The sequence below is a fragment of the Urtica dioica genome, chromosome 5 (genome assembly GCF_054948205.1).
Source record: "Urtica dioica subsp. dioica isolate 48M chromosome 5, U.dioica_male_clone48M_v1_H2, whole genome shotgun sequence".
NCBI lineage: Eukaryota > Viridiplantae > Streptophyta > Magnoliopsida > Rosales > Urticaceae > Urtica > Urtica dioica.
In genome coordinates, this window is record NC_142760.1 from 30,332,525 (window position 1) to 30,346,949 (window position 14,425).

At 32.7% G+C, this 14,425-nt stretch overlaps 1 long non-coding RNA gene across 2 annotated transcripts; it reads right to left on the reverse strand.

Annotated features, from left to right (window-relative positions):
- Nucleotides 1-8,756: 8,756 nt before the first annotated feature.
- Nucleotides 8,757-11,675, reverse strand: LOC149397830 (uncharacterized). 2 transcript variants are annotated; one of them, XR_016297221.1, is made up of 3 exons: nucleotides 11,352-11,675; nucleotides 10,523-10,617; nucleotides 8,757-9,059 (listed from the first exon to the last, which is right to left on the reverse strand). It is a non-coding gene; the product is annotated as an uncharacterized LOC149397830 (long non-coding RNA). The 2 variants fall into 2 exon arrangements; XR_016297222.1 differs by lacking the exon at nucleotides 8,757-9,059 and adding an exon at nucleotides 9,437-9,546.
- Between the last annotated feature and the right edge of the window lie 2,750 nt (nucleotides 11,676-14,425).

Here is a 14,425-nt window from a genome sequence, read left to right on the forward strand (position 1 = left end):
GTTAACAAAATATCAAGATTAGACCACATACTTTAAAAATATCTAAAAATAAACTTTTGTCCCAATTTCGGACACAAATACTATTTTCAACAAATACACTCATTTCACTTTCACTCTCTATCTTTTCAATCCCTCATTCGATTTTTCACCCTCGATTCCGACGAGATATAACTAAATTTGATGTGATACGAGGGAATCCGACGAGCTATGATAACCTAGATTGACAAAGTTTCATGTTAATTTGACTTTTTCCACTTAAAATGCCCAAAAAGTATGAATTTTATCGTATAACATCGTACGGTATCGTCCACTATCGTATATTATCGTACATTATAACGCAATTTCATTTGTATGAATTTTATCGTACATTATAATTATAAGGATAAATTACATAAATGCCCCCTGAACTTTTGACCATTTAACAACGTGGTCTCTACTTTTATTTTTCTTACAGCGTCGCCCTTAAACTTTCATATTCTTACAAACTTAGTCATTCCGTCAAATTTTGGGAGTATATTCCGTCTATTTTGACTGTAATAACTTGAATATTTAAAATTACATATATATCCTTTATTTAATTATTTTATATTTAAAATTAATAAATTAAAATTAAAAAATTTCATTTTTCATTTTGTTTGTTGTCTTTTTTTAATACTTTTTTTTATACATTTCCATTATATTTTTTTTTCACGATAATAGAAAATTAATAATAAATAATAATTCATTTTTACAATTCATTTTTATTAAAAATTCATATTTTACATAATTATTTTATTTTTATTTATTTTTTTATATAATAAATAATAATTTTTAATAATATTAAATAATTATAAAATCAATATTTTTTTGTTATTTTACAATTTTGTCACTGTTTAAATAGTCACATGCCAATCACATGGGCAAAAATGGATGGATTGTTGAGAAAAATAGACGGAAGGACTAAGTTTGTAAGATTGTCAAAGTTCAAGGGTGACGCTGTAAGAAAAATAAAAGTAAGGACCACGTTGTTAAATGGTCAAAGGTTCAGGGGGCATTTATGTAATTTATCCTAATTATAATGTATCGTATGTCATCGTATTATATCGTACACTATCGTACGACATCATATATTATCGTACTATAATGTACATTATAATTTGTATGAATTTTACCATACATTATAATTATAATGTATCGTAAACTATCGTACGACATCTTATTATATCGTACACTATCGTACGACATCGTATTATATCGTACACTATCGTACGACATCGTATATTATCGTATGTTAGATAGTGTACGATATAATACGATGAGATACGATACATTATAATTATAATGTACGATAAAATTCATGCAAATGAAATTGTGTTATAATGTACGATAATATACGATAGTGTACGATACCGTACAATAATGTACGATGTTGTACGATAAAATTCATACTTTTTGGGCATTTTAAGTGGAAAAAAGTCAAATTAACGTGAAACTTTGTCATTCTAGGTTATCATAGCTCGTCGAATTCCCTCGTATCTCATCAAATTTAGTTATATCTCGTCGGAATCAAGAGTGAAAGATCGAATGAGGGATTGAGAAGATAGAGAGTGAAAGTGAAATGAGTGTATTTGTGTCCGAAATTGAGACAAAAGTCCATTTTTAGATATTTTTAAAGTATGATGTCTAATCTCGATATTTTGTTAACTTTTAAGTCTATAAAATGAAATTTCTCTTGAGCTTCTACTAGAAGTGTAATAATTTTTCTTTATAATTTAGTCTGGATTTTCAGATCTTAACAATATTAGTCCCTGCAGCTGAATTCATATATTTCAGGCCCCAATATACATATGGTGTTTTCCCCTTGGAGATACACCCAATATTTTTGAATGTTGGATACCTATAGGTTCGACCTTGATTTCTAATTCATGTATTGTCCCGTTTGGCATAACTTTGTATAAAAAAAAAAAAAAGTTTTTTTTCTCAAAAACTGACAAGTGTTTGGTAAACTGTTTATAAAACAGTTATTGCTGATAACAAAAGTTGATTTAGTGTTTAGTAAAATAAATATATTATAGTAAAATGATTAAATTAGACATGTTCTTAAAAATTAAATAATAATTATTAATATGTTTATTTATATGCATATATATGAAAAATATTTTTTTCTAAAAAAAATCAAAGAGAAAAAAAAGATAACGTAATAAGACAAACTACTATTGGACTCCAACGGCCAACGACATTCCAATAAAATGCACAAATCATTTTTAAATAAGTTTCACTTTTAGATAGAAACATTTTGTGCGAGGATATTACGGTAATTTGTATAACAAACTTAAAAACACTTTATTCAAAAGCTAAGAATCCTTTTTCCATCTTATGTACAAAATTTAAAATCGCTTTTAAAGTTTTTTGTAAAAACAGTTTTGCCAAACACCAGATAAGCAGTTTAGTTTTTTTGTTTTTTTTTTTTCTAAAAACAAAAACAGGACATGTTAATAATCGAATGCTGTCTTTTGTGTTTCCAATCAAAGGCAATATGGATTTCTAGTTCTGATATCATTTATATATGTTAATATTTAGTCGATTGAAATTATGTGATAAGATAATAAGATTATAAATTTTATTTCACATTCATGTGTTATGTATGCATTATGCATATGTTAGTATCATGAATCATTAATTTATAAGAGACAATCTATAAAATTATCTCCCAATAATTATATAGTAAGATAAATCTAGGAGAAATTCATGTTATATGAAACTAAATATGAATATCAAAATATTTGACATATATATACATATACATATAAATGACTTTTTCTACATATATGACTTTTGTGTATATATAATCAAATATATTTATTACTTATAACTTTATTATACAAATATATATATATATATATTATTACTCATTTACGATATATTAAGAATATATAGGTGTATATATAGGTCTGCCCAATCATAAGGAGCTAAAGCAATTGCTTTAGGTCTTATGTTGAGGAAGGCCTCTAATGTTAATAACAGTATAAAAAATATAATAGCAAAAAGCTACCATATATATTACTCATTTACGATAAATTAAAGATATATATATGTGTGTGCGTGTGTGTGTGTATATACAGGTCAGACCAATCATAACGAGGTAAAGCAATTGCTTTAGGTCTTATGTTGAGGAAGACCCCTAATGTTAATAACAATGTAAAAAATAAAATAGTAAAAAGCTACCTAAAAACTTAAACAAAGCAAGTGTTTATTTTAAGTTTTATTTTTTTTACTTTATTTTTTATTTTTTTTATTCACGATTACATGGTATATGAGTTTGTTTTTTTTATTCATGATTACATGGTATACGAGTTTGGTTACCCGCGCGCGTCGTCACGGGTTGTAATTACCTCACACATCATATATAAAGAAAATAAAAGAGTCTGATTTAGAAAAGAAAAAAAGAAACCCCATAAGTTTATTGTGAACTGTAAAATTTGCAAATGTATGTAACACTATACCATAATGTTGCACAATCAATATAATTATATACCATAATGTTGTATATATAGAGAGGAAAAGTTAGAATATATTGTTTAGACACCTCCTTGTTTTGTTTTACTGCTTTATTTATTTTACTCTTTAGTTTATTTGAAAGTTACAAATATATATATTCTTCTACTTCATTTTATTTATATTAAAACTTCATATAACGTATCATATATTTAAAGGTGACCGTCAACATTAAATTCTTGTAAAAATAAATACCAAACAACAATGTAAAATATTTTTTCGCAAGATATAAGCGGCATTATATGTCATCACGAATGCACAACTTATTTAATAGTAATTACATGTCAAAATAATGCACAACTTATTCAGTAGTTTATTTCATTATACAATAGAAAGATACTATATACCTTACCATATACTAAATATTTATGTATTTCTTGATTACATATTCTTGTGAGTTTAATTATTTAGCTTGTGACGCTGTGTAAACAAATCTTCAGGAAAAAATATAGAAAAGTACAAATATAAAAGATTGAGTAAATGGTGCATCACCGCTATAGTAAGATCTAGAAACTTAAACTCACTTCTGTTTTGCCTTCGAAACATAAGGAAAATGTTAGATGCACGTTAGGATTTGTCTAGATAATATTGATGATATGAATAAAATTTACACAATTATATATATGTTGTCACCAATAGAATTAGTCTTTAAATTTTAGTTTAACACACAATCATATATGTTGTCGGCCATATAATTGGTCTTTAATTTTAGTCTCAAATAAGGTAGCAGTTATTTCATGTGATCCTAACCTCAGTTATACTATTAAATTTAATAAAAACTACGATTGTAGTTTTTCAAGTTATACCATGCTAAGTCAATAAGAAAAAGTATTCAATGATTATACATACACAAATTTATAGAAAAAACGTACGCTAAGAAAAACCGGAAATAAAAGCCGTGGTTGTTTCCTAATCAACCGCGACAAATATCTTGGTTGTTTCGTTGCTATTTAGCAACATCCACGACTTGTCGCTGCTGTTGTCAATTTATAATAATAAAAAAATTATTTTGTGGGAGACTCCCGCTTTGTGGCTGGAATATTTTTTTTCTTGCCTCATCACCCCAGTGTTCTGAGCAAACTTCTTTGCCTCGTCATGAATCTGTCCATAAACCTAGCCCCAAAATTTACTCATTAGTGTATCATAATATCAAAATATGTTCACTCTTGGTACAAATACATGTTCAGTTCATTATAGAAATAAATAAATTAATTAAAGCAAACTAATTACATCCAAAAGAACAAGATATATACCTATCAACTATCACCAAATAATCATAAACAAACACTCCAATACCACAAACACATATATTTGAGCTAATCAGTAACAAAAATTCAACAAGAATAATCAAACAGAAAATCCATGAATGATACTCCAATACCATAAACACAACAAGTGTATCAAACAGAAAAACCAGCACCAAGAACAATCAGTAATCAAGCACACAAAATACTCACACACACACACACATAGAATCACAAACACACACACACAAACACACACACACACATACAATCACAGTCAATCATATATTACCAATTCAACAATCCTTCTAATTATTCTAACACCCACATAAGTGAGGCAAATCAAAGAGTCAACATACTAATACTTAGACGTATACTTAGACGTCTTTTGAAGAAGTTCAAACGACTTTGAACCCAACACAAGTACGGGAGCAATTGCCCGAGAACTTGGTCCACCAATACCATTAAGGTGCAAAATACAAAAAAAAAACATACAAAATCCTCAAGTACACTACCTCAGAACCAACAAATGAGCGAAAACAAAAATCCGACAGGATCGAGATAACGGGCCATTGCATTTCCATAAGCAACACCATATAGTACAACATAAGTAGAACAATTCGGCACAAGCACCATACTCATAATCCTCAATAATGCATCCTGATTTATTCTAAAAAAATTAGTACTCAATTCTACAAAAAAAAAAAAAAAACACACATAATCGTGTTAGCCTTGTAAAAGTCTATAAAATCGGTATAGGAACTCAAAAGCTGAACCTCAGGACCCTCCAACTGAACAGCAACATGATAACTTGAAACATGAATGAGAGTTCCATTTTTGAACCGCTTTAATAGAGACCTCGAACCCCTTGCCCTGGACCAAAATTATATTAAAAAAACATAACTTTGAAACTGCAGAAGGTAGCAAGAGAGCTCTTTATGAACTTTGAATTTACCAGACTCACCTATCGTGGCTCAATGATCCACACACAGGCACAATCATGGACAACGACCTGAAATTAAACAAACAAACACACACACACACACACACACACACACACACACACACACACACACACACACACACAGTCAGTGAGACACGACACAATAAAACACAAACACGACACAACATACCATACACATACAAACTCACCGGAGATTTCAGAGAGTGTGTGACTGAGATGAAAGAGGGAGAGAAAGAGTGAGTGAAACTAAATGACTGGTGGTGGTGATCTGAGCGTACGGTGGTCGGAGCGGCAGCAGTGGTCGGAGTTCTTCGATTTGGGGTGGTCAAATTTCTAGGGCTTTGCAAAATTTGGGGCTTTTGACACTTGTGGTGTGTTTAGCGGTGGTCGGACTGATTTGGGTGGTTTTCACGGTGGTTTTCGCGGCGGTGGTGGTCTGGTGATTTGGGTTTCGGGATGGTGGTGTTGGTCAGGTGGTGGTGCGAGGTCGTGTCGGTGCAAGGTCGTGGCGGTGCAAGGTAGCAGTGGTGGTGTGTGGTCGCGGTGGTGTTGGTTGTGCTGATTTGAGAGAGAGAGAGAGAGAGAGAGAGAGTGTGAGTGAGAAGCCTCGAGAATTTGAGAAAAAAGGAAGCCATAAGAAATATATTGAAATCCTCAAATAATGAGCACCAAGAGTTAGCCGTGTGAATGGAAAAATGAAATTAGAATTAGCCACGACAAGTCGCGATTGTGACGACCCGACTTTCCGGACCGTCTTACTTATCTTACTTTTTAAACTTTATAAAATTCTTTAGAAAACTTGGAGGAATTGTTTTTTAAAAACACATCGAATAAAAAAAAAAACTTAAGTTTTAAGAATTTAAAAAAGAACACAAAAAATAAAAGAAATATATGAAGATTGCATATCGAACATTTCATGAGAAGTACTTAACCAAAATTGAAAATACGAATTTAAAACTAAACATAGCGGCAAAATATACTAAAACATAATCCATATTCTAAGTCTCAACTAAATTAGAAAACTCTTTGAAACTTCATAACTTTGAAATAATTGAAAATAAAAACTTTAAAACTTATTTCTTAAAGACTTGTAGCGGAATACTTATTCTGTAAATGAAAACCATAACTCAACCCTCTCGCTATCGACGCCGCTAGTCCGCCCTGCTCAGTTCCTTGCACGTTGTTTACCTACAACACAGACGTGTGTATATATATATATATATATATATATATATATATATATATATATTTTAAGAGATGAGCTTACGCTCAACGAGAATAATATAAAGCTCACAAAAAAGATAATGCAATGCATGAACCGGTTATTATTATTTTAAAACTAATTGATGACTTGATCTTTCTTTTCTTAATTCTATCAACTTTTAGTTCAGGGTGCCCCTAGGATAGTCGTACCTATTTCAGTGCGCACTTTAGAGACGAAAATATGGGGTTGCAAGGTCTCACACTTCGCTCTATCTAATAAACATATTAGGGTCTCGGCCCGAGAAATTTCCCCATTTAAGCCTCGGCCTGGGAAACTTCTCATTGATACCTTTCGAGGCGGTACAACTCTCTTACTTATCTTTATCTTTTCACTTTGAGAATTACGTTACATACAAATATGACATGCAAATAAAACTTTCATGCATATGCTCATACAAAAAATCACTAAATAATAAAACATGTACATTCTCAAATCTACTTTAACTTAACACCACATAGCGTACCAGACATAAATCACTACTTTAAATTACATCTAATAAATAACATCAACACATAACTTGCAAATCATAGCTCACTCAAATATCAAACCACAAAAGAACAAACACGCCATCAGATAGTAAAACGCATACTTAAGTATATTAAACTACATATAAGACATGTCATGAATAATATGTTCATCAAATTTATTTTTTAACTAATCTGTGTTGCAGTGAGATTATTCTCACCTAGATATCGGAGGTTACGATCGTAGATCGTCGAAGGAATTGGACGCTCAAAACGACTCGGAACCTAAAAGGGATAAAATGCTACATTGGTTTGCTAAGGAAAAGATTCAAGACATACTTTAGGTTCTGGAAATTTTCCGAACGAGATTCGACGTGAAATTACGAAAATACCCTTGGCTATTAGGGTTTCGGGGAAAAACTAAAACTCTGATAAAACTTTTGTAAAAATTCAAGTAACTATAAAACGTGATTTTGAGAACTTTTTGTGAAGTCACCACGGCCAAAAGAAAACCGGAACTGTTTATTAATAATAAAACAAGTATAATATCTTACTTTAAAAACTAGTGAAAAACTGGTTTGCGGATCGATCGTAAAATAATCAGAAAATATTACGTATAGCATGAAAATATTTTTTGATTACATTTTTTTATTAAAAATAATACATATAAAACTAGCGTTTCCAAAAAGAATCAACGCAAAATAATAATTTTTGAATCCACCGTAAACGTTTTAAAGTCTGAAAATCGGAAATAAGCCAGACCAACGAATCAGGTCTGCGCACTGATTTGAAAATAATAAGAAAATATTATGCATTTCATAAAATTATTTTTCGATTAAGGATTTAGATAGAAGACATTTAAATCTAGTTTTTCCAAAAAGAATCGAGGCAAAATAATTATTTTTGGAACCACGACAAGCGTTTTAAGAAACAATTGTTTATTGAATCCGAACCACATAGAAGAAATACATACTTTTTTCCTTCAAAGATTGAGTTGTCTTTCTAGGGTTACGAATTTTCAAGGAAAAAGAGAAACGGAAGAGAGATGACTGAGAGAAAGCGAAAAAAAAAGGATTTGATATATATATATATATATATATATATGTATGACTTGATTAAACCCTAAAAGCCCAAAACTAATCATACTTCTATGAATATCACGTAAGCCACGACTCGTCGAAACCAACCTCACGTATCGGGAGCATGTCATCAAATGAATAATGAAATGTAAATAAAAAAAATACTTAAAAAGTAAATATAAAATCTATTAGCATAATATAAATGAAATACAATATAATTTAAAGTGCGGAAACGTTTAATACAAAAGTGGTTATAAAAAATCTCGGAAAATTTTTCGTTTTTCGTCTAGAACTTAGAAGTCGTATACCGACCCTTATATATATATATATGTGTACATAGAAGCTCCCGACCTTACTTATACACTTGATAATATTTTAGGAAGAGTTGATATTACACAAGATATTATATAGAAGAACTTCCCGAGTCAGAACCCATAGCCCGTAGGTCAAGTGATACTCGTCCTGTCTCGGTTTTCCTTCTCGCTGCTTACATTGCCGCCTTGCACTTATCTACATTACCAAGGGACATAAAACTATTAGTCGAATGAATCAGCAAGCGGGAGTCTAACTTAGGAAAGAAAACAAGCTAATGCAAAACATATGACGTGCGAACAAGCGAACAAGAATGCAGGATGCAGCTATCACCTAAAAGTGACTAATGAGTACGCATCCTAGAAAACACTTGCCGTCTCGTAAGGTTATACACTCCTCACTGCTATAACTCCCGGTCCGACCAGAGACTAGCTTCAGACTTCGAGCAACAATCGTCAGCTAATCTAAGTTTTAACACTTGTCTGGGATCCACCAGTGGCACTTTCTTCATCATGACGTCAGCGCCGCTGGTCTCTCGCATAGTGAGCTCGCGAACTGCGACCTTCACCCACTACGCCCCGGGGCGCTCAAGGCAGTTCCCGATGAGTCTTCCAGCTAGCAATGAGCTCGCGATGCGTGACCTTCACCCATTTCTTTGAGTACTCGGCGCACGGACCGGCATGACCTACTAAGCACAAGTCATTGACTTGTGAGTACCACCGACACGAGTTTAATTAAAGTTTGGGTGCTCTGCAGCTAGCAGTGTACACGTTAAACTTATATACGGAAGGACGTAACAGGATAAAGCCCAAAAGAACTTATTGTTTCCCTTTGAAGCTCGTAAAGTGTTTTAAGCTGAAAGCTCGAAATGTGACTTTCGAACCCTCTACCCCCGATTGAATTCGAGTCTATCACTCTTCCGTCCTCTCGATTCTAACATACTTCCTAAAGTTAAAAGAGAAGTCTAACTATACACATAGTAAACGTGGCTGGTTCAAGTTAGCGTTTGAACCTAACGGGCGTACCCGAACTACGTTTTCAAGCAAGAGTGGCCGAAGCCTTAACTTTCAAGTTTATTCATTTTAGGGCTTTCACTTACTCTTGTTTAATAACAAATAAATGCACAAAAAAACAGGATTATCCCCTTGGTAAGTAGTTGACTTATGTCTCCTCACTTATCCAGAATAGTTCGATAGAAAGCTCGACGATTCCCGAAGATGTTTTGCTTTTCACGTTCTTCGAGACATTTGATACTTGTCGAAACGTTGAAAGAACTAGCATCCAGAGTTGAATATCCATTGGTTATTGGATTCGAGATTACTTGAACAAGATAGGGTTCGTTGTCGAGATTAGATCCGAGTCGGTTTGAAATTCGAGAATTTAATTTATTATTCTCCGATTTTTCGAAAGTTAAACTTATTTAAGACCCGCGTACTTTCGTATCGAAAATGATACGAAATAAAATTCAACGATATATTTCTAGGTCTTAACAAATTAATCAATCCGAAATCAAAATAACCGAGAATTCCAAAACAAATAATTAAATTAAATTCTTAACGTTGTCAAATAAATAATTATAAATTATTTATTTAAATAAAGGAAATACATTTCATAATCAAATCTAAGAGTATTTAAACGCTATAAGCGATTAAAAGACTCACGAGTTGATCGAGCTTTAATTTCGATAACTCTCGAAAACTTCAAAACTCGGCTTCGTCGCCTTTGACTCGTCCGGTTCCCGCTCGTCCGTCTAGGTCTATAATTAAATCGCGGAATCCGATAATAAGTCATTTCATGATTCCCAAAACATAACAAAATCTTGAAATCCGAATCCCGACACTTAAATCCGAAACCGAACCCAATCCAAATCGAATCCACACTAACCAAAATAATCTCAACAAAGTTGATCACAAACAAATCTCGAGGATCAGATTAAACATTACGAAGCATAACGGCCAAAAACACATCACACGGCCAAAACATGCCAAGCAACCAAATCACTCGGCCAAGCTACAGTACAACCCAAAATTCACAAACTCAAATCAAACATCACAGCCTCACTGATAACCTTCAGAAATCAGAATCCACAATTCAAACACAAGGGTTCATATTATGAGTCACACGGCCAAAACAACATATTACTCAAAATTCGTCCAAAAAATAAAACAACACCCAATCAACCATTTCTAATCGATACCCAAGCATCAAACAGGTTCACAATTGTCTCAACTTCATCAATCCATCCTCAAAAAGTAAAATCCCAAAAAATTCGGGTTCTCAAACCCTAGATATTCAAATTCAGCCAAATCCATACCAAACAAAAGAAATTCGGAGTTCAATGAACAAAATCAAGCCATAACTAACAATAACCAAGCTCATAAAACATATAAAACCAACCAATTTCACAGATTTCAGTCGAAAATCAAAAACCCTCAATTTCGAATCTATGAACCCTAACCATAAATCAATCCGAGGAAGAGAAATTCTCACCTCGACTCACGAAATTTCTCGTTCCCACAGCTTCCTCGTCCTTTCCCCGATGATTTCTCTTCGGTCCGGCGTCTCGGCGGTTCACGGTGGCGTTTTCTCTCCTCAGTTGGCGCGCGCGGTGGTGAAGACTCGGGCGACAGTGATGGCGCGCGATGATGAAGGAAAGAAGAAGAAGGGGAGAAGAGTATGGTGGTGATGGTAAAGCTCGGTGATGATTGAAGGAGATGGCCGAATTTTTTTTTTGTCTGTAGATGGAGCTCGCGCGGGACAGGAAAAAGAAGAGAAGAAAGAAAAGAAAAGGAGAAGAAAGAAAGAAAAGAAGAGAGAGAGAAAGATGGTGAGGTGGCTGAAAATGAGAGGAAAAGAGAGAAAAATATGAGCTACGTGGCACACTCTCCTTGAGCCACACGTACACAGGTGGCCCCCCACATTTTGGACACGTCTCTCACAAAACAACCCCTCTTCATTTTTTTCTTTTCAATCTCAACCCTTATTTGTTGCACATAAGTCCTTTTTAAATAAAACCTCGCAATCTTGTCCTTAATTAATTAATAAAAATAATCTTGAAAAATAACCGAGAAATTCTCATTAATTCCTGTCACCTTGAAGGGATTCCGGAATTTAATTTTACTCTCGAGATTTTTAAATCTCCGAGTATGTTCCGAATAATTTTATTCGTAAAGTAATATCGAGTTTACTCGAATATTCTTATTCCGAAATATCGTCGACCTTAAATATTATTATTATTTCCTAAGATATTTAAAATTTAAGGACGTCTCATATGCAACAAGAATTTGAAATAAAACTTGTCTATTTTATTCAAATTCACAAGTCGAGCATTTACAAAAGTTCATACATTACAAACAACAATGCAACAACAATTCATTTTAATCAAGCTCACCAAGCTTAGTTCTATCGACGAAGGATTTAAAAAAAAATAATAACACACTACTAAGCTGGAAAATACGTCAACACAACTCGAAGATCAAGACCAACAAGACGCACCCCAAAAGAAAGATGATCATTACTCCTCTGCAACATTCACCTCCAACCTAAAACCAAGAGTTTGAGTAAACTTGTCTTTTAAAATAGGACTTTTGAACTCTTTGTATGTAAATATTTCCCATGTCTTTTGATATATCAAGAAAACAAACATTGGGCCTTTATATACTATGAATATGTTTATAATGTCTTATTGAAAAGCCTAACTAGAATGTCTAGCGACTGAAAAACCGATTACAAAACAGAGTTTTAAAACAATTGTTGTGGCTAACAAAAATATTAGTTTAAGTTGATTCTTTTTACACGAGCTAGTTTTACATGTTTTTTGTTTGAGAGTCAAATTTTAAAACTTTTATCTAATAAATAATATCTTTCAATAATAAGGATATTATTCTAAATGCATATTTATCAAAAGCTGCCACTGACAAAGTTAAAAATGATGGTTAAATACCAATTCACATCTTTCAATTGCATATTTAGTATAATGTTGCCATTTTAAAAGTAGGAAAAATTGTACAAAATAGCAATTTGAAACTTATTAATCAACAAACTAGCAAAGGTTTCAACTTTTCAGCAAAGTAATCAAATTTACGTTTTCAAAATTTTTTTGACAGTCAAGATTAAATTTTTTGACAATTATTATAAGCAATTTATCACTTAAAAAAAAAATTAATCTCGGGTTCAAATTTTTTTTTAAACCAACTTACTGCACATTTTGGCTATTTCACTCAATTAAGACAAACCTTGGTTATTTTGCAAATTCATAACTTTAAATTGGTTATTTAGCTACATTACCCTTAAAAGTAATAACAATTGTTAACGTCGTTTTTGGGTCAACCCTGGTTTGATTTAGGGCCGGAATCTATGACCGCACGCAGGTTAAGTGTGTAGTGAAATATTCTCTTCTCATCGTCTTTACTTCGTCGGAAAGAGGTTTTCTCTTTCCCATTACTTCGTCAATAGTTCGTCTTTGTGTTTGTCACGTTCGTTGAGCCTTTTACGTTCTTCACGATCTTTGGATTTTTCGCGATCTTCGGGTCCTTCGTGTTCTTTGCATTCTTCGTGATCCTTGGGTTCTTCGTGATCTTTGGGTATTTCGTTTCGTCGCATTCTTTGCCTGAAAATATAAGAAACGTGAACTAGAGAGACCTTGAGGAATTTTCCCTGGCGCGCGCTCCGCACTCAACAGTAATCGAATTGGGGGGCTAACATCTCGTCTCGAGTGTCGTGAGAGGAAGAAAATATAGTGAGTCAGGAGTAAAGAAAAGTTTTCAGAACGAACACGAAGAACCCGAAAGACGCAAAGAATCCGAAGGACCCAAAGATCGCGAAGAACCCAACGATCACGAAGGACGTAACAGGCTCGACGAACGTGACAAACACGAAGAATACAGAGACAAACTATTGAAAAAGTTCTCTTTCCAGCAATATAAAGACGATGAGAAGAAGATTTAACCATACACCTAACTTACGTGTGGTCATAGGGTTCGACCCTAGATCGAATCACGTACGATTTTAAGTGTTGATCCAAAAATGAAGTTAACACCAAATATGTTATGAATTTAATAAATACTTAGTATTAAATGAAAAGACACATCACACATGAGCAATGTAAATTAATTAATCAATAATTATTTACTTTTTTTTATTGCTACTAACACGTGGTACCCATGGAATAAAATTTACAATCTGTACTTGCTTGAATTTTCCATTTGACACCCATAAAATTGACAACATGGAATTTTCCCAATAAGAATAAATCCTTTAATTAATTTTTTTTTTTGCAAAAAAAAAAGAAGAAAAAAATGGCCTAATAATGTGTAAATTAGACCATTATTGAAGCTTAAATTCTTTCATAGTCCATGGCAAACTTAGATGGCTGTCTTGACAGTTGGTTGAGTAATAAGCATCCACACACCCAATTTGGCCTCTTCTAACTTTAGATTGAAGTAAGGTACCATTATCAAAACAAGAAGATAACTTAACATTCAAGTGTTTCTCTATTTGTCTTAATATGTAATATATTCATTTGGGAACATATCTATAAATTTGACTAAATTCTAAACTTCAAA